General features: G+C 42.4%; 1 protein-coding gene across 12 annotated transcripts in view; it reads right to left on the minus strand.

Annotated features, from left to right (window-relative positions):
- Positions 1-25,621, minus strand: part of FRYL (FRY like transcription coactivator) — a 222,153-nt gene extending 196,532 nt beyond the window's left edge. For 9 of the 12 annotated variants that reach the window (XM_054688115.1, XM_054688121.1, XM_037529430.1 and 6 more), the window contains exon 1: positions 25,406-25,621. The gene's annotated coding sequence lies outside the window, so the exon portion shown is untranslated. Of the gene's footprint in view, positions 1-3,914; positions 4,292-9,763; positions 10,613-25,405 lie in introns of those variants that run through there. The other 3 variants (XM_054688113.1, XM_054688114.1, XM_054688120.1) reach the window with 3 other exon arrangements.

Below are 25,621 nucleotides of genomic sequence, written 5' to 3' on the forward strand. Positions count from 1 at the left end.
TATTTTAAAAAATAAAGGACCAAAGACCAAAAAAGCAGCAAAACATAAGGGTGACAAATAAAAAGTTACAAATATTAACCCAAGTATATCAACAATGAATTAGAAAATTGAGTGGGCTAAATGTACCAATTAAAAGACAGAGTGGGTCAAGATGCAAAGCAGAATGTCTACAAGAGACCTACTTTGAGTATAAAGACACATACAGCAAAAGAATGAGTAAAGAGGGCCTCCCCGGTGGCGCAGCGGTTGAGCGCTGGGTTGCGAAGCTGCCCGCAGCCTCTGCAGCGCCAGTTCGATCCCCAGCTGCTCCCCGGCCACCGGAGGAGGGTCCCGCATGGCGCGCAGACCTCTCCTGCCGCCCGCTGCTCCCCTCAGCAGTGTACCTCGCTCCTTCTGCCTGCTCTGCTCCCCGCTCTGGCTCTGGTGAATTCTCTCGCCCTCCCGCGCTTCTGACTGTACCCAGTGCTTGTGTAAATAAAATAAATAAATAAATCTTTAAAAAAAAAAAGATTATTTAAAAAAAAAAAAAAAAAAAAAAAAGAATGAGTAAAGATACACCATGCTAACACTAATCAAAAGAAAGAGTAGCTGTACTAATGTCATGTAGAGTGGACTTAAAAGTAGGAAATTTATCAGGGATAAAGAGCATTACATTATGATGATAAAGGAGCCAATTCCTCCAAGACATTAACAATCCTCAATGTTTATGCCAAAATACATGAGGCAAATAACTGATAGAAATGCAAAGAGAAATAGATGACTTCTCTATTACAGATGGACGCTTCAACAGTTCTCATTCAAAAATGGACAAATTGGGCCTCCCCGGTGGCGCAGAGGTTGAGGGCTGGGTTGCGAAGCTGCCAGCGGCCTCTGCGGTGCCGGTTCGATCCCCGGCTGCTCCCCTGCCACCGGAGGAGGGTCCCACATGGCGCGCAGACCTCTCCTGCCACCCGCTGCTCCCCTCAGCAGTGTACTTCAGTCCTTCTGCCTGCTCTGCTCCCAGCTCTGGCTCTGGTGAATTCTCTCACCCTCCCGCGCTTCTGACTGTACCCAGTGCATGTATAAACAAAAACAAACAAACAAATAAATAAATAAAACATGCCTTAAAAAAAAAAAAAGGACAAATTAAGCAGGCAGAAAAAAAAAAATCAATAAAGACAGAGCTGAAGGCAACATCATCCATCATGCCTCTGTTGAAGAGGTGATAATTGAGCAGAGATTTGAAGAGTCAGTCATGTAGATATCAGGACTTAAGAGGGTCTCAGCCAAAAAAAAAAAAAAAAAAAAAAGAGGGTCTCAGCCATGGGGAGGAGCCAACATGAAGCCCTTGGGCGTGGACATGCCTAGCACATAAACCAAGGACTTTGGAGAGGAGAACAGACAAGCAAGGGAAAGCAGAAGGAAAAGGGGATCTCAGAGGTAATGAGGAACCAGCACAGCATCTAAGTGAGCTGCGCAGCCATGAAGGGTTTGCGGAAGAGTAACCTGACAGGCACACCTTTGAAAGGATTGCCTCTGGCTGCTGAGAAGAGCACAGGGAGAGAAGCACAGAAGCAGGGAGCTCTGAGTGGGAGGCCATTTCCAACTGTGTTCACAAAACCCTTGTCCTTCAGCAGGAGAAATTGCTCTCAGATCCAGTAAACTTTCTAACTCTGTTCCCTAGAAACCATGGAGGCAAAATGTCACTTTTGTTACCAGGCAACATTGCTTATGGTAAGAATGACCCCACTGGTAAAGTGCTCGGGACTGGGAAGAGCTATAAATACCTGGCGAGTGGCTGCATTTGAGCTTCTCTTAGTAGAGCGACACCTGTAACAGGGCATGACCTTGCAGGGGTGTGCAGGTTCTGCTCACGGGTTGTTATACAAGATAATGGCTACATACCTACTTCATGTGAGCTCATGACTGCCATCTCAGCTTCATCTGAAGAGAGGCACAAGGAAGAGTTCTGACTGCTCCACAAGAAATTCCCACCAAGGAGAACATCTGATGTTTCACAGCAGATAAGCACCCTTTCCTATCCCACCTCCTCCCAAGCCAATCTGATGTCAACTGTGGCCTAGAGCAACCCATAAGTCTGTCTAGTCCTAAGAATATTCCTGGGTAGGTAAAGCTCTATTGTAATAACCTAGGCAAGAACTGGTAATGATGTGGACCACAATGACAGTGGTGGAAATAGGAAAAAGGCATGAAGGTTATAAATGTACTTTGAAGGCAGAGCACACAGGATCTTCTAATGAAAAGAATGTGCAACATGAAAGTAGTTAGAGATAACAGTAGGATTTCTGCCCTAAGCAACTGGAAAGATGGAGAACAAAACACCAAGAGTTTAACGTTAGAAAAGTTAATTTTAAGTGGTGGTCATTCATCATCTCACTTTCTCCTCAATGACCCAAGGTGGCCGCTGCGGTTCCAAGTATCATAGGACAACATCCAAATGGAGAAAAGCACCTTCACAAATGGAAAGAAACCTGGCTCCCAGGCAACTTCCCTGATGTGTCACCATGCCTAAACCAGTCCCTGGCAAGAACAGAACTAACAGGATGAGCAGCAAATCACAAACTGCCTCCTTGGGCTGGGGGAGCAGGAATTCCATGAAGGACGTGAACAATAAACACATGAGCAAAAGTGGGATTTTATCAGCAAGGAAACAGAGGAATGACCAATAGTGTGTCTGTCAAAGCAGCCAAGGATGTTGAAAGGGCCACCGTCGTGGCAAGCAGGCACTGGGGGGGAGTGGACGGGGGCAGGCGGGCTGGGGTTGGGAGGCAAATCTTTACGCTCTAGCCTCTGGCCTTTCTCTGGTGTTCTTTCATGGTCTCTCTCTCGTAGCCGTCAGGCGTCCTTTTGTAGCCTTTTGCCGCCGCAGTCCTTCTCTGTGTGATGCTGCCCTTACAGCCTCAGCCTCCAGGCTCAGGTGTGCCCACTTACACACACCCACACCATGCTCCAGGTGTCCACCACCAGGCATGCGTGCACTGAGCACATGCTCCCAAGCGCCTCCTGCATTCAAGGCTGCAGGTGACAGGCACCGAGGCCAGCGGCATAAAAGCCTGACCAATCATCATTTACCCTGCAGCCGCCCATGCTGTTAAGATCACCCAAGAAAAAAGGTCAGAAATAAAGTACAGGTACAAAAATACAACAGGGAGCAAGGCGATGCGAGAAAGTAACATCCTCTGTTCCAAAAGGACAGCTAGATAAATCCCATGAAATTTCACAACCATCAATTAAAAATTCTAAATGATTTCAGAAAAAAAAAATCTGGCTAAAAAAATCAAAAACTAAAAAGGAACAAAGTCTCAAAAATTTCCAGGGTGAAACAAATACCTTGGACCAAGACTTTCATATCCAAACGATCAGTCAAATGAGAAGGCAGAATAAAGGCATTTTTCAGACGTGTGAGGACATTACTGGAGGGTGTTCTCTAGCAAACAAGGATGAAAACCAGTGAAGTAGATGTGAGAACACAAGAGTGGAAATGATCCAAGAGTGAAGTGAAAAAGGAGTCCTGGGACGGTGCTGTGCAGCAGGACGAGACAATAATTCATCTTAATAAAACAAAAAATGAGAAAACTCCATGAAAGGAATAAAGGAATGGATTCTGCTCAAAAGACAGAATAACTAAGAAGCTGGCTTAATGACAGGAATGTAAATGTTTCTTTCCTTGGTAGGAAAAAAATAAAGAGATATGCAACAGAGTACTTCAGCAGAACACTGCTGGAGGAGGTCTAGATCACAGGCCACGCTGGGTTGCCGCGGCCACCGCTGTGCCAGCCCCTCGGTCCCAAAGACACCAGGGAGAGAAAAGCCAATGTGGGAGCCGACTGGATCCAGCTTCATTCAGCATCACTACAAGTTATTTGATCATGACAGAAAACCAACTAGGCGTAATTTACATTGTTGTGTCATACCTTGAGTGAGGAAAAAAAGCAATTCCAGGAGAAAGCTGCCATTGTGGAGTTGTCTAGTCTCCATTCCAGAAAATCCAGCAAAGCATCATGGCCCAGGACCATCAGCCCATACCAGGTAGCTTACATCATTAGCATGGCTGGGGCCAGCTCGAGGTGAACAAAGATCCCATGATGGAGTTCCACCAGCTGATCCTAGTTAAGAACATCCATGATATGTTCACACTTGTCCTGCATACTTAGCTGATCTTTCCCCATCCAGCACGCATGCTGTTTCCTTCTCCGTCCAATTCCCCATACTACTAACCCTCCTCCAGATACCCCAAATACCAATCACAATCCAGGAGGGCTGCCAGGAGGGTGCTTGCAGTGCACTGCTGCCGCCCAGACATCATGCGCCATGTGTGCACACTAAACTAGCTGCAGCTGACAGGAGAAGTGTGTGCTAGCCAGCACAGGCCATGGAGACTTAAGAAAAACGAGTTTCCTTAATCTACTAAGAAGATTAGTACTGCTCTAGTAACCCAAAGAAGTAAAAAAGAAATTGGCTGCCCTCACCACTCAGATACTGATTTCTTTAGATGTTTCAATGCCTCCTGTTACAATACAGCCAGGAAAATTTTCTCAATAACAAAAAGAATGCTGTTGCCTAGCCACAGCCTTTCTTCCCTTAAATGATGCTAAAGGAACCTACTTTCTTGCCTTTTTGTTTTTAAAGGCATCAGGTGAAAAGCATTTGAAGTGGGAAGGCAGGTCCTCCCCCAGGCCCATGGGATGAATCACTAAAAGTCTAACCTAACCCTGGAAGTCCTGTCTCTTTCACAAGCAATTGGTGTAGAGACAGACAAGGGACAGCGTTCAGGCTAAAGAGACACACAGGAAAGTCACATGGGGAGTTTTGGAAAGTTTTTCCTCCAAGATAAAGAGATTTGATGGAGAAATTTTTCTACACCGGACATTGTTGGGCAGCTGGTGAATTCAAACAAGGGCTACAGAGAAGGTTATATTACAGGAGACACAAAACTGTACCACTAATATCCAAAAGCCTCACTACCAGGTATGAGGAATATGGTTAAGCAGTTAACTTCATCAGAGTTGGCTTCAGCTTTCAAGTGAGCAGTTCATTATTCTCTGGACACTCCAGCCTATAACTGAGAAAGGTAAGATACAGGTCAAGCAATTGCTGCCCAACACAGAACTCCATCTGTGGATATTCTCTAATCTTGCCCGCAGATCTGCTCCTTGTGTGGCTGAGAGTCATTGCAATCCTGCAACTCCACCTGCCCAATCCTGCTTCCTCCTTTTTGTTTTTGTACTCCGTCTCAACACCTGCTTCTCAGAGAGCTGAACCTGTGATAATTAACAGTATTAAATTTCCTGTATTTAATCACTGTTCCGTAATCACATAAGAAAGTCTTGTTTGTATGGTGTAGTATTTATGGGTAAAGAGTCATCTCTGCAACTTTCAAAAAGATTCACCCCAGTAAAAATAACTATCGAGCTAGTTCTAAACATACAGAGAAAAGGAAAGGAAAAGGCAAATATAGCAAGGTGTTTATAACTGATAAATCAAAGTGGAAGTCAGACAAGAGTTCATGTTACCGTTTCCACAAGTTTTTGTAGGTTTAGACACTTTTAAAAGGGGGAAGATCCAAAAAAGAAGCACCTGCCCATCCCCTTTCTCCTGCCTTTTAGTACATGGGGGTGGGGGGAAGGGGAGATGCACAGAGCTAGAGCAGCCACAGGCAATAAGGGAAAGATGAGGACAATCAGATATATCACCTGTAGCTGGATATGCTGTGAAATGCTGCCAAAAACAACCAAAATGATACAACAGGAAAAACAAAAAAGCTATTCAAGGAAGTCATGGTACAAGTGTGAAAAAAACATGACATGATTTTGAGCAATGGAGAGATTACAGGAAAACAGAACCCATTTGTCTTTGGTATTAGAAATGTCTTCCTTCTATTGGCATGGGGTCAATGCCATTGAAAATGTAGAGAAGAAAATCAATCACCACTGTACTCTACAGTGAATATGTGCATAATTTAAAGAAGACCAATATAAAACGCTATCACTGAAGACTTCATTAAGCTTACAGAACAGAATGTAAATACTCTGAGTGGTCCGTAAAAAAGGTGGAGCTGACAGAAGTGTGGGGGAGCTGGTGGAGGCAAGGGAAAAAGTAGTGAAAGGAGTAGGGTTTCAACTTTTAATCCCAACAACTAAAGAGTTTTTCTAAACATACTACACTTGACTCATTTTTAAGTTTTTGAGATATAACTCACATACCAAACAATCCAAATCATTTTTAGCTAGGTTTTCTTTTATTACCAAGTTGCAAGAGTTCTTTATATATCCTAGATACAAGTCTTACTAGGCATAACTTGCAAATATTTTCGATTTTGTGGGTTTTCTGTTCATTGTCTTGATAGTACCCTTTGAGGCATGAAAGTTAATTCTGATGAACTCCAACTTTGACTTCTATTGCTTGGGCTTTAGTGTCATTTCTAAGTTTGCCTAACCCAAGGTCACTAAGATTTACTCACACTTTCTTCTGGAAGTTTACCATTTCAGCTGTTACATTTAAGCATATGATCCAATTTTAGTTAATTTTGGTTACAGTTTGAGGAAAGGGTCCAAACTCATTCTTTGCATGTAGATATTCGGGTATCTCTTAGTATCATTTGCTTAAAAGACTATTCTTTTCCTACTGAATTTCCCTGGCACTTTTGTCGGGGGGGGGGGGGGGGGAATCAATTGATCACAGGATTAATTCTCAATAGTATTCAAATGATCTGTATGTCAGGCACTTTTTTTTAATCAATGTAAAACACACAGAATCAAACCAACTATTTTAAAGTGTATAATTAAATGGCATTTGCTACAATTATGATTTATAACCAACACTTCTTTTTAGTTCCATAATATTTTCATCACCCCAAAAGAAAATTCAAACCCATTAAATAATCATGCCCTATTCCACATGCTCCTGGCAACCACTAATTTATATCTATGAGTTTATATGTTCATATATTTCTTATCAATGGTATCACACAATCTTTTTCCCCACCTTTCTTCATTGAGCATGTTTTTTGAGTACTTATCAGCATTTATAGTATTTTATAAATATACTATTTATCAGTACTCCATTTTTATGGATAATATGCTATAGATGAATATACCACATTTTGGTTACCCATTCACTAGTTGATGAACATTTAGGTTGTTTCTACAATTTGGCTAACATAAACTGCTTTGTAAGTATAGCTATGAAAATCCATGTAAAAGTATTGGTTGGAATATCTATTTTCAATTCCCTTGGGTACATAGTAGGACTAGAATATCTGAGTTATGTGGCAATTCTAGGTTGAACTGTTTGAAGAGCCACCACAGTTTTTTACAGAAGCTGCATCATTCTACATTCCTACCAGCAATGTACAAGATTCTCAAATACTCCACATCCTCACCAACACTTGTGGGTTTTTTTTCTTTTTCTGTTTCTTTTTTTTTTGGGGGGGGGGATGAGAGGATTCACCAGAAACAGAATGGGGTACAAAACAGTCAGAGTGTCTGAAATACACTGCTGAGGGGAGTAGCGGGTGAGTCAAGAGAGGTCTGCTGCGCCATGTGGGTTGTTCCCTGGCCGGCCAGGGGAATGGAACTTGTGCTGTGGAGGCTGCGGATTGCTTCACAGTGTGATGCCTAACCCCTTGCACCACCAGGCAGCCCCTCTTTTTCTGTTTTCTAACTCATGTTCAAATGTAACATCCAGAACACAATATTCCAGGGGTAGACTGGACAATAAAGAATAAAGATTGGCACCATTTCTCTTCTGAAATCTCTTCCTCTTAGTAGTCCAGATGATTCTATCACTTTTCAGGTGGTCACTTTACATTTAAATCCATACTGAGTTCATCACAGTAATTAAAATAATTAAGTTTCTCAACTACACCACCCTACCCCTAGAATTATGTAGCTATGATCTGAAACTGTATAGGACTTCACATCAAGCTCCATTAAATGATGATGTTAGCCCCAACCTACCATTTCAGTCTAAAATATTTTCAAGAGTTATTCTTTTAAAAAAATCTTTTCATCCAATAATTTGATAAGCATATAGTATCAATGTTTTAATTCACATCATGTTCAAAACATAGACCATGACCTTCAGCATGTCATTTCCACCTAATGGTACAATCATTCAACCCACATTCTCCTCATCCACAGTGGGACACATTATAAGATGTCTGGCAGAATCCAGTCATATTGTCTCATCTGCATTCTCTGGACCCACAGTCAAATAAGCCTATCTAAAAAGTAAGACAGTCTAACATAATTGCCTTTGGGGAGCTCGCACAATATTTTCCTTTAAAATGTAATCATAGGGGCTCCCCGGTGGCACAGCGGTTGAGCTCTGGGTTGCAAAGCTGCCCGCAGCCTCTGCAGTGCCAGTTCAATCCCCAGCTGCTCCCCGGCCACCAGAGAAGGGTCCCACATGGCGTGCAGACCTCTCCTGCCGCCGCCGCTGCTCCCCTCAGCAGTGTACTTCGGTCCTTCTGCCTGCTCTGCTCCCCGCTCTGGCGCTGGTGAATTCTCTTACCCTCACGTGCTTCTGACTGTACCCAGTGCTTGTATAAATACATAAATCTTTTTTAAAAAAATTTAATCATAGTCAATGTTTTAAGTTCATAAGATCATTAAGCACATTGGATCATTCTAGGTTTCAAATCATATTTTGAGATTTTATAGAAACATTAAATTACAAAGGAAAAGCAATCTGTATCACTCAAGGCAATGTAGGAAATAAAGATCTCTCGTGTGTTAAAATTCAGATTATCAAAACAAATGTGTGTGTGTGTTTAATTCTAAAAGTATCCTCTCAACCATAAAGAGTTAAATAGGAAAAAAATTTCCCCATGTGTTTACAAAAAATACAAAGTAGCAAACTTTAAGAAGTTGTGTTTCTTATAACATATATTGAAACCAATGCCCCTATTTCTTCTAGAGAATATTCCTAGCTCAAAAATCTTTAGTATCTTCAAAGGTTGTTCAGTCTAAATTAGCCTCAATTTTGTCTCTTCATGATCTCTACCACTTGATATTTGGTATTTGTTGTTTGTCAACTATCTGCTAATTTACCTATTGTCTACAACATCTCATCTGCAGAGAAACCACACATTCTCGTTCTTTTCTATCTCATTCTTTTCTCCGCAACCAATACAGTATGGTGTTTATAAAATGGAAAGCACTCCCATTCTTACATTAATTTATGCTACATACAATAGTTAAAACATATAAAGAATTAAAATTAAAGTGAAAATTATCAGATGAAGTTGAAGTCATTTAAGGGTCCTCTGGTTTGATGGGGGTGGGGACTGTAGTATGTTAACTACAAGGGGAAGCAGAGTCAAGCAGAGGATTCCCTAAGACGGAGTAGATTTGTGCATTTTCCCAGGCAGTGAGGAAAAGACAGGAAAGAAATGAAGATATAAGGGGTGAAGGAAAATGTGGAAGGAATAAGATCTGGGGCTCAAGTGAGGAGAAGATGAAAGACATCCTTCTAAAAAATAACCGAGTTTCAGAAATATGGGATGTAGGCCAGGGCTAAATTCAGTAAGTTCGGTTGAGAGGAAGAACGTTTACTTAGCTTCTAAAATGTATTAACCAAACATATATTTTTCCTATTGTTGCTGTGACAAATTACCACAAACTTAGTAGCTTTTAACAACACAAAGTTGTTAGCTTACAGACCTGGAAGCCAGAAGTCCAAAATAGGTCCTAATGGGCCAAAATCAGTGTTGAAAGAGTTTCATTCCTTTCTGGAAGCTCTAAAGAGAATGTTTTCTCACCTTTATCAGTTCATCGAGAGCACCCTCTTCCATCTTGAAAGCCAACAACGGTCCACAGACCCCCCCCCCAATGGTGCCTTCTCTCTGGTCTGACTCATCTGCTGCTTGCTTCGTTAAGTACCCTTTTGACTACTTTAGGCCCACCTGATAACAATTACTGTAGGCCCACCAGATAACACAGCACCAGATAATCGAGTGTAACTTCCCTATCTTAAGGTTAGCTGATTCCACCTGTGGCCTAAATTCCCTTTTGTCCTGTAATACAACTCACAGGTTTTAGGGATTAAAATATGAAAGTTGGTGGAGGGAGGTGTCGTGTCCCCCTCACACACACACACACACACACACACAAGCACTATATTATGTACTTCATTTACATCTTTTTGTTTAATCCTTACAACTCTGAGGGATTTCATCTTTTACTCATTTTATACATGAGAAATCTGAGGCTACCCATGGTACTTTTAGAGTCTTTAAATAACAACCTACAGTGCTGGGCTTATAGGAGACATTATTACAAATGTTTGTGTAACTGAATGAGTAGAAGAAGGAGTCAGGCAGCCCAGCCTCCGCTGGCTTATTTCCAAAGCTGCAAACTACTCTTGCCACTAGTCTGGTGTAGACGCATGTGTGTATATTGGGGAGTGAAGGGAAATGTGCAAAAGTAAGGCTTTTCTTGCCCTCCAGCCAAAATCACCTCATTTCATCCCTTTATATTTGAGCACTCTGTACATGATTTTGTTTACGTTTTTAATCTCTACACTATACTACATTTCATCTAGGCTTTAAGAATCAAGGCTAAGGCTAAAATTATGTGAAAAGGTAACATATCAGTGAAAACCCAATGCCTTTATGTATCATCTCTCATCTATTTTAGATGCATTAGACTTTAAATTTGTAAATTCCTTCCTAAATCATACAACTTTAGTTTCCAGATTTAAACGTTTTATAATATTTTAAGCATTATTCAGATAAACTCCCCAAAGTGAAATATACTGGGTTAGAGGTTATAAATATTTAATGTCTTGACAGAGTCATGATTTTTCAGGATCCCATATGGAATGTATCCTTTCTTTGGAAAATGATTATTGAAGTGATATAATTGACTTCCAGGTGTCCCTTCTGATGTAACATGAGCTTGTACGAAGTTCCTTCACCCTTCCCCAAACACTTTTTAACAATAAATTATCTTGTTTTTATGTCCGCCCCCACAAAGAGGCTCTAAGATCAGGAGCTCAAGAAAGGGATCTGTAACTGACAGAGAAGCCATGAGTTAGATGGGTGCCAAATATCTTGATGAAACTGTACCTATAGAACAGTCATTTTTAATCTTTCCTGGGTGATGGCCTCTGCTTTGAGAAGCTGGTGTCCCTCCGGACCTCTCACTAGAAAAATGCACAGGAACACATACTCAAAATGTTGAAAACAACTTATTTTATTGTATTTTGAATCAAATGCCATCAAGACCACATAAAACGAGTCTTTGCAAGGATATGAGTATGTCTCCTTTTAGGTTGTGTGCCAAAATGTGCTCTATCCAGGAGTAAAGTCCAAAGTATACAATAAAACAAACCAAACTTTCATTATTTTTGACAAAGAGATACCACAGTAGTGACTGCTGACTGTAATCAAAACAGATTTAGGAGAAAACCCACCTCTATGACATTATTCTCCCAGAGACAGCTGGGGAAAACAAGGCGTAAGAGAGAGATTCAGGTTCCAACAGTAAGGGAAAAACAATGGTCACTGAATTTAGTGAGTACTTCCCAAAACACAAACATTTTATACTTCTTTTTTAAAGATTTATTTATTTATGCATACAAGAGCTGGGTTATAGGCCAGAGGTGCGGGGTGGTGAGAGGACTCACCAGAGACAGAGTGGGGAACAGAACAGGCAGACTGACTGAAATATACTTCTGAAGGGAGGAGCAGGCAAGACAGGAGAGGTCTGCTATGCCATGTGGATTTCTCCCTGGCCAGCCAGGTATCGAACCCAGGGATCGAACTCGTGCTGCAGAGGCTGTGGATTGCTTCATAGTGCAGTGCTTAACCCCTTGCGCCACAAGGGAGGCCCACGAACATGTTATACTTGCATATATTTTCAAGAAGGAAAGCTATGGGGCCTCCCCTGGTGGCGCAGTGGTTGAGCGCTGGGCTGCAAGGCTGCCCACAGCCTCTACAGCGCCGGTTCGTTCCCCGGCTGCTGGCGAGGGTCCCACCAAAAAATAATTAATTAATTAATTAAAACTGTAATTTCTATATTCTTTAAAAAAAAGGAAAGATATGGCTTCATAAATGGGGTGATAGTAAGATAAGCTGAAATATTTAGGGAAAAAAATCATATCAGATCTACTAAGTTCTAACAACTTATATCATTTGAAATGTACTAAGTTCAAAGTGGAGTATATGCACCCCTAAGGAGTGATCAAGCCAACTGCAGCGTGAAAGGAAATTACTGGGCAGTGATACCTATGTAATATGTTAAATTTGAAATTTGATCTTTACTAATACTTGATACAAGAGACTAAGCCCAGCACCTCTCTTAGCCCTGCATCAGGTTGCTTCAATCTTGTGCTTATACGAAACGTAGGATACCACACATTGGCTCACCTAACATCCAGCCCACCTCTGGGCAATTTTGAAAGGCAGCCTTTTAGTTGTTGGGGGGCAAACACCATTGTATGAAATTTCTTTAAAGAAATTCCAATATAGGGCGGCCTCCCCGGTGGCGCAAGGGGTTATGCACCGCACTATGAAGTAATCCGCAGCCTCTGCAGCACAAGTTCAATCCCTGGCAGGCCAGGGAGCAACCCACATGGCGCAGCAGACCTCTCCTGTCTCTCCCACTGCTCCCTTCAGCAGTGTATTTAAGTGCATCTGCCTGTTCTGCTCCCCACTCTGTCTCTGGTGAATCCTCTCACACACACCCTCTCCCCTACATCTCTGTCCTGCACCCCAGCTAAGGGAGAGAGGGAGGGAGGGAGGGAGGAAGGAAGGAAATTTCAATATCCTTCCATTCTCCAACTCCTGGGGTGATGAGAAACAGTGTGTCAGCAGCAACAGCAGCAGAACAGGGTTCTTGATCTGACCTTCCAACCTAGGGTTGCAACTAGGGTCAGTCCTGCAGTCTCCAGAGTGGCTGCAGGCAGTGCAGCCTGAGCAAAGGTGGCACAGGCTCTGGATTCCAGTGTAGCTCCAGCGGTGCCTTCAGAGGTCCCTGTGGCTTCTCTCTATGACCACCCTAAAATCTATGGCTAAGCCTTCTAATATTTCCGTAAGCACCAACATGCTTAAAATACTCAGAGTGGTTTCTGCTGGGGCCACTATGAACACACAAGCAGTGTAAGAGTAGGTAAGAATCTCTTGAAGGGAAGATGGTGGTTTCACACCCTGTGTATTTGTGAGGTTCTCATGTTTGATCACTTTCAACACAGCAACATCCTGCAGCTTGCATGTGCCCAGCTAAGTAGATTTGCAGATCTCATTAGCATTATGATATCACTCACCAAGAAAGACAGATTAAACAATATTAATAAAGCAAAATACATGCAAGCATCAAGAAAATGACAGCGCTGACAACTGCCTTGTTATCAATGACAGCACTTTATCAAAATTGTAAGGTAAAAAAATGATTATCTTATAAAATCTAAAACTATGAAACATTTAGAAGAAAACATTAAAAATCCATAATGAAGCATTCATAGAACACTTAAAGTTAACTCATAAAAGAAAAAAAATGACTGTATACACTACATGAAAATTTAAAACTTGTTTGCTCTCTGAAAAACCCTGTGTTGAACGGATGAAAAGACAAGATATGAATTGGAAGGTATTTGCAAGTCAGATATCTGACAAAGACTTATCACTAGAATATAAGAACTCTAAAAATTGAACGAGAAACAGTCCACTTCGCTCATTAGGGAACAGTTAATGTGCCTATTAGGGAAAGGCAAATTAAAAACACATTGAAATATCATTACTAGAAATGGGTAAAATTTAAAAGTAGGAGAAATACCAAATTCTGGCAAGCAAATGGAAAAGCTGGGTCTGTCATATATTGCTGGTCAGAATTCTGAAAAGCAGTGTGGCGCTTCTTATAAAGCTCAATGTTAGGGCCCTCCCTCCCCGGTGGCCTAGGGGTTAAGTCTCAGCTCTGTATCACCACTGCAGCCTGAGTTTGATCCCCAACCAGGGAGCTAACCCACATGGCGTAGCAGACCTCTCCTATCTTGCTCACTGCTTTCTTAGCAGTGTATTTCAGAGGGTCTACCTGTTCTGCTTCCCACTCTGTCTCTGGTGAGTCCTCTCACCCAGCCCTCTGCACCTCTGGCCAACACCCCAGTTCTTCTACACAAAAAAATTTTTTTTTTAATTTTTTTTTTATAGAGGCATGTTTTATTTCTTTATTGATTTTATTTGTTTGTTTGTTTTTGTTTATACATGCACTGGGTACAGTCAGAAGCGCAGGAGGGTGAGAGAATTCACCAGAGCCAGAGCGGGGAGCAGAGCAAGCAGAAGGACCGAAGTACACTGCTGAGGGGAGTAGCGGGCGGCAGGAGAGGTCTGCGCGCCATGTGGGACCCTCCTCCGGTGGCCGGGGAGCAGCCGGGGATCGAACCGGCGCCGCAGAGGCTGGGGGCAGCTTCACAACCCAGCACTCAACCGCTGCGCCACCAGGGAGGCCCCAAAAAAATATTTTTATAAAAATAAATGTATACTTAGAGTATGTCCTAGCAATTACACTCCTAAGTGTCTATCCCAAAGAGAAGAACACTGATGTGCACACAAAAACCTATACATGAAAAGTTCACAGCAGCTTTATTTGCAACAGTTGAAAACTGGAAATGACTCATACCTTTTTCAACAGGTGAAGAGTTAAACCGTGTACTAAGAGTACATCTGTCCAGGGGCCTCCCCGGTGGCGCAGCGGTTGAGCGCTGGGTTGCTAAGCTGCCCGCGGCCACTGTGGTGCTGGTTCGATCCCCGGCTGCTCCCCGGCCACCCGAGGAGGGTCCCACATGGCGCGCAGACCTCTCTGCCGCCCGCTGCTCCCCTCAGCAGTGTACTTCGGTCCTTCTGCCTGCTCTGCTCCCCACTCTGGCTCTGGTGAATTCTCTCACCCTCCCGCGCTTCTGACTGTACCCAGTGCATGTATAAACCAAACAAACAAACAAACAAACAAATAAATAAATAAGACATGCCTTTAGAAAAAATTAAAAAAAAAAAAAAAAAGAGTACATCTGTCCAGTGACTACTACTCAGTAATAAAAAGAATTGAACTGTTGACAAACATGACAATCTGGATGGTTTCTAGGGCATTGTGCTGAGTAAAAACAATCCATCTCAAAATGACACAGCCACAGAGATGGAGAACAAATTAATGGTTGCCAAAAAACGGGCAAGAATATAGCAAAGGGGAGGGTGAGGAAGAGGGTGGGCCCTGAGATGCAGACAGCAGTGACCAGCAGTTCTGTATCTTGACTGTAGTGGTAATTACCTGAATCCAGATTTGAAATGTCAGGTACACATACACACAAATGAGTGCATTAGAAGCTACGAAATCTGAGTAAGACTAACAGTACTGTAACAACATCAGTTTCCTGGTCTAGGTATTACATAAGGTATTACAACTGGGAGACATTGAATTAAGGTTACACAGGACTCCCTGTACTATCTTTGCAACTTCCCAAGCGTCTATCCTTATTTCAAAACAAAAAGTTTTCTTTCAAGTCCCATGACAGGCAATCATTTAGCCTAAAAATCACTAACATTTTAAGGGAATCCCAAAACATGGATATAACATATTTTAAATTGCTCCAAAACATTTTCATCTTTACCTCTTCATGTTTTGCTAGTGTTTTACGTACATGATATGTAATATACACTCTATAACACACAAACATATTGGGAATACAGACTCAATGTCTTCAAATGCTTGGAAGTAACAAAATTTTTTGCTTATCTCATTGCACAGGCCACAAAAGTCTAAGATGCTATCTAGTCCTTAATTTTTACTTGAGGAAGCACAAGCTAACAAAGAAAAACACTGGACTAAAAGCCAGAAAGAACTCAAAGTCTAGCCACAGTTTAAGCAAGTTACAATCTCATTCTCATGTGCAAAACACAGGTTCTCCTTCCTAAAGACACTGCAATTCTAAAAGCATTTTGACTCCATGAGTTAGCTCAACAATAGGAAAAAGTGAGACAACCCTAAGGAAATGAATGACTAGAACTCTAATCAGCATTTATTGAAAGTAGAGTAGGGTTCAATATTGCCAGGAATATTAAATACAAGACATGGTCTAGATGATCAGCAGTGCAAATACAGAAATGGGCCTCTACGAAGATAATTTACCTCAAAGAAAACAGATTAGCAAATATCCAGTTTAAATATAATTATATGTCGATAACAGCCTCACATTTCTTGAAGGCCTCTAACTCCGGCTCACGGAATTATTAGGTTGTCTGTTATAGCAGATACTATACCACTACATACAAGTGTCCCACGGTACAAGCATAGGGGTTATAATGGTTCTTACAAAAAGTGAAATATCAAAACATCCAAAAAATGAGAACAGTATTCTCCATCCACTTGAATTAGATGTAGAAGGACAGAATTATTTTTTTAATTTATTATTTTTATTACATCATTGTAGTCCTCGTCATTCTCCTGCCATATCAGCCACGAACCATTATCGTATTCCCTTCTGTTCAGTAAGACAGAATTTTTAAGAGATGCGTTAATCAGAGGAAGGAAGCGTTCCACCCTGTTAAAACACCTTCCGCTAAACCAGAAACGGCAGCTACCTGAGACAGAGTCCAAAAACAGGAAAGATATCCAAGAACCCTCTAAGCAATAAAAGCATAACATAACAAGATACTAGCACAAAAACTCCACACACAAGAGGTTCTTTGGTTCCTCATCTAGAACCGTCTATCACTTCTATCCCCTATTCAACAAGTGTGGTTTCGGGTTCTATTCTCACAGCACACCAAAAATGTTAAATTCAAAGGGCAAGAAAACCACTACAGACAGGGGGGGGTTGAGAGCTAAAAGATACAGCAAACAGCAAAGTCATAAGTAAATCAAACCTCCCTCCACCCCAATTGGATCCAGACTTGCTTTAGAAAGGAATGGTTTCACCAACAACTATAATGGTATATCCATTGCTGACTGAGGAGACTAATGGTTGGGGTTTATTCTGCAAATAAGTGATGAGTTTACTAGCAACCAAGACACATGAATGGAACCAACAAAGTAACATTTTTAGCAGCATTATGTTTATTTACTAACACTTTATGGTATTACCACATAATCCATTTTTAGAGAATGAACTGAAAACTGCATTTAAATTAACTAACATTCTTTACTATGAACTGAATTACATCACATCTGAAGGTTACCATGAAATAGACATTAAAAAAAAACCAAAACAAAGAATTGTGAGAAGTTGAAATATGCTGAAATCTATCCAGGTGACAAAGCAGATATCTGAGTATTTTACCATCTAAATTAATGAGGCTGCACTGCAATAAGTGAACAAACTAGGATCTCATGCTCATCAATTCGCAGATGTCCTCTGACAAAGCACTTGAACCTCTCTGAAGTACAGATGCTCTGAAACAACGGTGTCTTACAATTGCTGTCATCCAGCAACAGGATGTAGTTGGTGAAAACCTTACACCTGCATCTCATGGCAAGATCAAGAAAGCTCCAGTACCACAGTATCATAGGTTTGATAAAACATGGTCACTCAAAGCAATCTTTTTTTTTTTTTTTTTTTGTGGGACCCTCGCAGGCGACCGGGGAACGAACCAGCGCCGCAGAGGCTGCGGGCAGCCTCGCAGCCCAGCGCTCAACCACTGCACCACCAGGGCGAGGCCCCTCTCAAATCAATCTTAAAAAGACAAAGAGATGGTCAGAAGCCTATAAAATTACAATCAGTGGAGATAATTACAGAAAATTCTCAAAAATAAATGGCATCTTTGACCTTAAAAGGTAACACTCAGGGCCTCCTTTGTGGCGCAAGGGGTTAAGCACAGCACTATGAAGCTACCTGCAGCCTCTGCAGCACGAGTTCAATCCCCGGCTAGCCAGGAAGCTACCCACATGGTGCAGCAGACTTCTCCTGTCACGCCTGCTGCTCCCCTCAGCAGTATACTTCGGTCATTCTGCCTGTTCTGCTCCCCACTCTGTCTCTGGTGAATCATCTCACCACCACCGCCACACCCTCCAACACAAACACCTCTGGCCTGTACTCCAGTTCGTATATGTATAAATATTTATTTTATTTTTTTTTTTAGTATTTTTTTTTAATAGAGGCATGTTTTTTATTTATTTATTTATTTTGTTTGTTTTTGTTTATACATGCACTGGGTACAGTCAGAAGTGCGGGAGGGTGAGAGAATTCACCAGAGCCAGAGTGGGGAACAGAACAGGCAGACCAATGAAATACACTGCTGAGGGGAGCAGCGGGCGGCAGGAGAGGTCTGCGCGCCATGTGGGACCCTCCTCCGGTGGCCGGGGAGCAGCCGGGGATCGAACCGGCGCCGCAGAGGCCGCGGGCAGCTTCGCAACCCAGCGCTCAACCGCTGCGCCACCGGGGAGGCCCCACGTATATGTATAAATAAATAAATCTTAAAAAAAAAAAAAAAAGAGTAACACACAGAAAGAATTCATTACAATATTCAGTAGGCACTCAAAAAATTTAGCTCTTATTATGACACAGAACATAAGGACTAGTAGAGTCAACAAAAATATCTATGACCACAGTGATCAGGCAATCAATATATGCCTATTACGTAGCGACAAATATTATGCAGGGGCAATACAAACAGGTGACCTAGAAAGTCCTATTTTTTTTAAAGATTTATTTATTTATGCATACAAGAACTGGGGCACAGGCCAAAGGTGTTGAGGGGTGAGAGGACTCACCAGAGACAAAGTGGGGAACAGAACAGGCAGATTGTCTGAAATACACTGCTGAGGGGAGCAGTGGGCGAGTCAGGAGAGGTCTGCTGAGCCATGTGTGTATCTCCCTGGCCAGGGATAGAACTCGTGCTGCAGTGGCTGCTGATAGCTTCATAGGTTGTGTCTTAACCCCTTCAGCCACCAGGGAGGCCCTAGAAAGTCCTATTTTTGATCAAGTGAATGGCAAGTTGCACAATAATAGTACATTTTGAACCAATAATATAAACATGGCATCACATTCAGCAATGATTAAAACTTAGTAAGTACTTTCAACTTCTTTTAAATTACCACCTTTGATTTAAGTCCAGTATGAAGAATTCAAAACATACATGTATGTCTTGAAATGATTCTTATGATTTTATAGGAGGTAAAGTATTTTCTCTTCCCATTACTCTCCAAGCTTGGGTAGTAGAATAAGGATGCAAAGCTCCTCTGGAAGAAAATCTTTCTAAACTTGGAGCTGGGCCTCTTGGTGGTGCAAGGGGTTAAGTCACAGTACTGTGGAGCTGTCCCCAGTCACTGATCCCAGGGCAGGGTGATAACCCCATGGCACAGCAGACCTCTGCTGTCTCACCTGCTGCTCCCCTCAGCAGTGTATTTCAGTCAGTCTGCCTGTTCTGTTCCCCATGCTGAATCTGGTAGATCCTCTCACGCGTGCCCTGCCCACCCCACCCCCCACATCTCTGGCCTGTACCCCAGCTCTTTATGCATTAATAATGCATAAATATGCATAAATTTATGCATAAATAAATAAATCTTTTAAAAATTTAAAAAAAAATAAACTTGGAGCTATACAAATCATGAAAGGAACCTCTCCACCCTGACATGTATACACACTGAGAGGGATCAATTTACAAAGGAACGCTAGCTCATTAAAATGTTATTTTTCATTTACATGAAATGCCCAAAACAGGCAGATATATAGAGAGAGACTGATTGATAACCTAGGAAGGGAAGTAGTAGGAAAGGTGATGAAATTGACTACACAACTCTGGAATATCCTAAAAACCATCAAATTTTATACTTTAAATAGGTGAAGCAGAAGGTATGTAAACCATAGCTCAAGAAAGCTACTATTTTAAATGTTTACCTCTTCACAAAACTTGACAAATCACAATTGCCATATTATGGTCACAACTGCCATATTATAGTCAAATTCCCTAGGTTGTACTCCTCAGTCAGATAGTCTTCCTGGTCCGGTTGACCTCATTATTGACAGTCCTATAAGTCCCTTCCTTTTATTTTTAAGATTTATTTTTATTTATTTATGCACAAGAACTGGGGTATAGGCCAGAGGTGCAGGGAGTGAGAAGATTCACCTGGGGAACAAAACAGGCGTATCTACTGAAATACACTGCTGAGGGGAGCAGCAGGCAAGACAGGAGAGGTCTGCTGAGCCATATGTGGGTTAGCTCCAGGCCAGGGATGGAATTCAGGCCATCCCAGTGATAGCCCCTAGGCCACCAGGGAGGCCCCAAGGTCCCTTTTCTTAACAATCCAATTCTTTCCCTACAAATACAAAAACAATGTGGGGGTAAGGGCATGCATTTTATAAAAATTAGAAATACTTCATACTATATTTTAATATAAGTGATTTTTCAAAACAATTATTCTCATAAAAAATCCAGTTAAAGCCATCTATTTATTATACAATTCTGAGTTTAACAAAACTACTATTCTCTCAGCCAAATACAAATGATCTGCTAAGATATAGCTAGCTGTAGTCTCTCCCAATGGTCTTAGAAATGGATGTTCCTTGTAGGGTGGAAGGGAAGACACACCAATACTGCAGAATTTCAGATATATTCTGCCCTACAGGAATAACAGTGTCTAAGTTTGTTTGTTTTTTTAATTCTAGCTTTCACAAATTTAATAAGCTCCATGTACCCCTTCCCCCACCCTACCCCTTGTGAAAGACCAGGTTGGTTTACTTGAGTACTTTGTAAGAAGTTATGCAAAACAATAAACAAGAGCAAGTAAGAAGTTCACCTTAAGGTGCACTTTAATTACACCACCTTTAATCCACACGAACCACTGTCAAAGACTCCACTGTAGAGCTCAGAACTCTTGGTAGCGACCGACTTAATCTTATCCTCAGCGCCTCTCATGAGCACAAAATAGGTGCAGTTCACCTACTGAAATTCAGTGGATTAAAATTTGCTGAATGGGGGCCTCCGGCAGGCGGTTGAGCGCAGCGCTGTGATGCTTTCCGCAGGCTCTGCAACTCCGGTTTCATCCCGACCTGCCAGCGAGGGTCCCACATGGCGCGCAGACCTCTCCTGCAGCCCGCTGCTCCCCTCAGCAGTGTATTTCGTCAGTCTGCCTGTTCTGTTCCCCGCTCTGTCTCTGGTGAACCTCTCACCCTCCCACGCATCTGGCCTGTACCCGGGTTCTTGTATAAATAAATAAATAAATAAATATTTTTGAAAAATTTGCTGAATGAATGGAGATTAGTCCAACTTGAATGAATGCTGATTAGTTCAATTTGCTGTTTGAAGCTGCTAGGGCAGGAACTTGTGAACTACTTAGAAACTTCTGAATCTCCCCTTCCCCCACTCTCAAGTTAGCTTAAAGAAGCATCTAGAAAAATAGAATCTTCCTACCTACTTCATCAGCCTAAATTATAGCTCTCTTTTTGTATGAGCAACATAAGGTTAGAGTAAAACCTCTGTAAGTGATTTGAGCATAACAAAACAAAACCTTCCTCCGTGGGCTGCTACAGGGAGTGCCTGGGGCAGTCTCTGAGCAATTTTGACTGCTCTCCAGAGATGAGACAAATCAAGAAATGAGAAGAGACTATGCTTAAAGTATTCTAAAAATATTTCAGGTTAAAAGCAGATAAACCGTTCAGGAACACAGTTTTGAGCAATTTTTGAAATAATTTATGAGAGTTATGTTTTGAACACAAGCACACTACATACTGATATGCCCTATATCTCAAGATAAGGTAAAAGAACCAGAATTAATGAGCCTGGAAAAATTAATAATAAATAAGTACACAAAAACTGATTACCTTTCTCCATACCCAGTAAACACATTTACTAATTAAAATGTTCAAGCGTGATAGCTTATGTTTTTCCTATCTGCAGATAATAAAATGGGGTGGGGTGGATGTGGGGAAGATTAGAAGAATAAACCATTACCAACAGTTATGATGTTATAAAGACATTATTATAGGGGACCTTTTTTAACTTCTAAATTAGACATTTTGCTAACATTTGACAATGAGCAGGTAAAGCTGATGTTAGAGAAAAAAATTTTTCCCTGAAACACAAAAACATACTTGCCTCCAAAAAACTATATGAACTTCTTATGATTTTATAGAATACTGGTGAGCTAATAAAACGACTCAGTGTTTCAAACAACAGTTTAAAAAATGGAGGGAAGGGGTTGCTACAACTTTTGTTAATGGCTTTTTACCAAGATCCTACAATTTCATGAAGAAATATGAAACTAACCATTGTCAAAGCACAGCTTGCACTGTAAAAGGGTTTTACAGGAGCAGGAGGGGAAAAACAATCACTTATGGTTAGAAAAGCGGAAGAGCTTTCAACAGGTGACATCTGAGCTGGGTTAAATGGATGATACCACTGGAGCAGTAACAATAATTGAAATCCAGAGCACATGGTCTGCCCACCCCCAATATATTACAGATGAAAATAATTAAAGGAAAGCACATACACCCAGAAAAACCCCAGAGATACTTTTTTTAAACTTGATCTTAAAAACTTGATCTTAACTTAGTATAAAACCTACTAAGTTAAAGCAAAGAAAACTTTGCCAACCCATCTAGGTCTCTTCCCTCATTCCCCTATTCCTTTACCATTTGGACATGAATCTGTGTCGCTGTTACTTTGTACTTGTTATGTGCTGCACTACACAGTCTTTTGCCTAAGAACAATAATTTTGCATCTTCCCATTAAACTGTAGAACTTTTGAGAGCAGCGACTGACAGCCATTTCTACTTTATCTTCTCATAATATCCCTTAGGGAAATGGGTACTCAGCATTGTTGTTGACAAATTAAATCTAGTTCTAATAATTATGGCAAAGAACAACCATCAAGATGTCCATGGAACAGATATTAAAGACATTAAAAACACATTTTTGTACGAGAAAGTACCTAGATGGATGTATTCCCCCCAACAATGACCTAATTGCTGTTCTTTGGTGTAACTTGTTCAGAAAGGTGTTTCTTTTTTAAAGTTAAAGTCTCTCAAATGGCCTTTAAACAACGTCTTCTTCTGCTACAAAGTCGTAGAACAAGACATTTATTTGGGCGCTAGAAAGGTGCTAGGTCCCACAGTGAATTTACACAGAATTGGAGGACAGTTTCAGTTCCCAAAGATCTCAACGGGCAGTCTCAACTCAAGAAATGTCTTGGCAGTGTCTTGTAGCTAAAAGACAATGTATTTAAAACAATGTGAAAAACAAACCAGGAAATATGTTTTCCAGGAAACACAGTCTACATATTTCAAAGAAAATTCTCTTTGCATGTTTGCTTTTAAAGGTTCAAAAATTCTCTCCTCTATTGTTTAAATGAACTAGTAATAAAGAAATTGGGAAACTAGGTTGAATTTTTTACTTTCTATTATGAGATGGAAAGGAAAATTATGCCAGCAAGTTTGCCTGACATTCTTATCACATAAGCGGATGGGGGGGCGGGATATCAGGTGTAACAATGCCAGATACTATCAAGATTACGACAAGAAGTTCTTTGTTTTTATGTGTCTACCTTTCCTAATGCTGTGGGAAGAATATTTCTCAAACATTATGATCTGAAATTGGCTCTGCTTCCCCAGTATAGTTTCTCCTTTGTTGTTACTGCTGAGCCTGTGAACTTAAAGTGTTTCACTCACAAAATTACTAGACAGTGAGTTAATCAATGAACGTTCTGGGAAGTTGTTAGGGTTGCTTAAAAAAAAACAAAAAACACACTAGGCCAGATGTTTCAACAAAATTCACTCTTCCAGAGAAGTAACTTTACAAAATAACTCCTAATGGCAGACAAGACAGGATGGAATGCTGTTTTTGATAATGAGTAGCAAAAAGGAGACTACAGAATAACACACCCATTGCTACTTTGTTTAGAAGGTTGTAACTTGCACATGCAAGTACTCTACAAAGTATTGCACAAGAAGAAACTGTCAAAAATGAACGCTTATGAAAACATTCCTTTTCTAAATAAGGTCTCTAACAAGGGAGGTGCTGTTTCTAAATAAGATGTTTAAGCAAGTATTGAAAGACGTACCACAGAAATAATGCTCAAGATAAAAGACCCTCATTCTTGTTTTTATCAACACTAAAAAGGGCAGTTAACTCATTACAACGCCTCAGTTCAGCAGTAGAAACTAACCAAAGGAAGCTCATCTTTAAGGCAGAACGCTGTATCACAAAACTACTTCTGTCAAAGTCTGTTTTCCTTAATCCTATAGACATGAGAAGCGTAGATTTTTTTGGTTTTTTGTGGGGTTTTTTGTGTTTTCTTTTCTTTTTTATTTGTTTGTTTTTGGGTTTTTTGTTTTGTTTTTTTTTTTTGCACAAGAACCTCCGCCACTAAATCGAGGTTAATACTTTTCACAGTTCAAAGGTTAGGGAAATTCGGCCCTACTTTGAGGTATTGCCGCTCTGCAATACTCTCCAGCCACCTTTTTTTTCCTTTTCATATATAATCTTGGCCTAAAAGAGGTTCATGTTTCCATATAATTACAGATCCACCAGAAAAACGATTTTAGGTGCCTGGAAACGAACCTGGGATGGAATGGAAAGGAAGACGGACAGCAATCGAGAACCAATTCGCCCTAGAAATCAGCCTCTCCAAAACGCAGGAATCCAGTCTCTGCCCAAAGAACCTGCCGCCCGGAAGCCACAACTTCCATCCATCCGCAAAGAAAAGTTGCAAGGAAGCGCGCCGAGCGCCCGTGAGAAGCCGAGAGCAGCGAAGACACTCAGCAGGCCCGGACCGCCCACGGGCGGTGGCTGCGGCGTCCGTGGGGCCAACTCTGGCTCCGGAAGGCTCCGGGTCTGGGGGTGCGCGGCCGGCTGGCGCGGGCACTGCGCTCGCGTCTGCACCCCTCCCCACGACCAGTGGGCGGAGAGACGAGTGCAAAGGAAAAGGGGGACAATGCTGGGCCGGTCTGGCGACTCCGGCGGGGCACGGCTCCCCAACGCCCCTTCCCGCCGCGCTAAGTTGGATGCTCAGCCCTCCTTGCACAGCCGAGACCGGCCGCGGCCGTCCACCTCGCTCCACCGAGCCGGCGCCGCCTCCCTCCCGGCCGGGCGGCTCGGGAGAACCCGCGAGGAGGCGGCGCGCACGAGCAGCCCCGGGCGCGCGAGGGGCGCCGGGCGCGCGAGGAAGGGGCGCGCGCAAAGGGAGCCGGGCGCGCGGGGGGCCGAGGCGCGCGGCGCTCCCCGAGGACCCGCTGCCGCTCCGCCGGGTTTTCGGTTGAGACCCCGGCTACGCCGCGGCTCGGTGTCCGCTGCGGGTCCTGGCCGGGGCGGCGCGGCTTGCCAGCCCCCCCGGCCGGCTCCCGGCGGGAAGGACAGCGGGGCGCCGGCCGCCTGCCCGCCTCCCGCCAGGGCTGCGGCCGCCGGGCGGCGGGCACCCCGGCGCCCGTCCCTGGGGCTGGAAGAGAAAGTGAAATGAAGCGCCTCTCCCCAGGCAACACCTACCCGTCCCCAATCCAAGTGCAGCCGCCTCACTCCTCGGGCGCCGCCGGTCCCCGCCCTCGGGCCCCAGACGCCTTCTCTTGACAATGGCGCGTCCCCTTTAAGGAATAATCCGATCGGAACCGATCTGTGGTTAAACCTCCCTCCGACTCTGTGTTTTAACCGGATTTCTTGCTCCCCGGGAGCCAGACAAGCGCCCGGCGGGTGCTGCGAGCTCGT

The sequence above is a fragment of the Talpa occidentalis genome, unplaced genomic scaffold (genome assembly GCF_014898055.3).
Source record: "Talpa occidentalis isolate TD23 unplaced genomic scaffold, MPIMG_talOcc4v2.1 talOcc4.6, whole genome shotgun sequence".
Lineage (NCBI taxonomy): Eukaryota > Metazoa > Chordata > Mammalia > Eulipotyphla > Talpidae > Talpa > Talpa occidentalis.